We start from the raw sequence: 1,280 nt of genomic DNA, 5'->3' as shown, positions 1-1,280 counted from the left end.
TTTGGTGTCTTTGATTTCTTTCATCAACATTTTGTAGTTTTAATATAACGGTTCTATGAATGTTTTGTTTGACACGTATTTCTTTGACTTTTTTTTTTTTTGAGACACAGTCTCACTCTGTTGCCCAGGTTGGAGTATGGTGGTGTGATCTCGGCTCACTGCAACCTCCGTCTCCTGAGTTCAAGCAATTCTTCTCCCTCAGCCTCCCAATTAGCTGTGATTACAGGCACGTGCCGTCACTCCCGGCTAATTTTTGTATTTTTAGTAGAGATGGGGTTTCACCATGTTGTCCAGGCTGGTCTCGAGCTCCTGTCCTCAGGTGACCTGCCCGCCTTGGCCTCCCAAAGTGCTGGGATTACAGGCATGAGCCACCATGCCCAGGTGACCTGTATTGTTAATGGAGCAATCATACATGGTATTTTATTTTTAATATGAGCTTTCATGTGTAAAGAAATATGCTAGATTATTTTTTTTTTTTTGAGACAAGGTCTTACTCTGTCACCCAGGTATAGTGCAGTGGAGCGATGTCAGCTAAGTGGAACCTCTGTCCTGCAGCCTTAAGTGACCCTCCCACCCCAGCTGCCTGAGTAGCTGAGACTGCAGGTGTGTGCCACCATGGCCAGCTAATTTTCGTGTCTTGTAGAGACAGAGTTTTGCCATGTTACCCATGCTGGTCTCAAACTCCTGAGCTCAAGCAATCCACCTGCCTTGGCCTTTCAAAGTGCTGGGATTACAGGCATGAGCTGCCATGCCTGGCCAGTGAAATATACAAGATTGCTGTATGGTGGCCGGCGCGGTGGCTCACGCCTGTAATCCCAGCACTTTGGGAGGCCGAGGCGGGTGGATCTCCAGGCCAGGAGATTGCAACCATCCTGGCTAACACGGTGAAACCCCGTCTCCACTAAAAATACAAAAAATTCTCCGGGCGTGGTGGTGGGCGCCTGTAGTCCCAGCTACTCCGGAGGCTGGGGCAGGAGAATGGCGTGAACCTGGGAGGTGGAGCTTGCAGTGAGCCGAGATGGCGCCACTGCACTCCAGCCTGGGCCACAGAGTGAGACTCCGTCTCAAAAAAAAAAAAAAAAAAAAAAAGATTGCTGTATGTTGATCTTATACCTTGCCACCTTTACATTTTCCTTGTTTAGAGATTTTTGTAGATTTTTTGGAATTTTCTACATAAAATTATTTCACCAGATTCGTATTGCTACCACACAGTGATTGGCTTAAAACAAGAAAAGTTTATTCTTTTACAATTGTGTTGGTCACATATCTAATATGGGTCC

General features: G+C 46.4%; 1 protein-coding gene across 1 annotated transcript in view; it reads left to right on the top strand.

Annotated features, from left to right (window-relative positions):
- ZNF534 (zinc finger protein 534) overlaps positions 1-1,280 on the top strand; it is a 32,120-nt gene that overhangs the window by 15,733 nt on the left and 15,107 nt on the right. The gene's annotated exons all lie outside the window — the stretch shown is intronic.

The sequence above is a fragment of the Symphalangus syndactylus genome, chromosome 13 (genome assembly GCF_028878055.3).
Source record: "Symphalangus syndactylus isolate Jambi chromosome 13, NHGRI_mSymSyn1-v2.1_pri, whole genome shotgun sequence".
Taxonomy (NCBI): domain Eukaryota; kingdom Metazoa; phylum Chordata; class Mammalia; order Primates; family Hylobatidae; genus Symphalangus; species Symphalangus syndactylus.
Note: the sequence above shows the minus strand (reverse complement) of the source record. Positions and strands in the feature narration are given on the sequence as shown.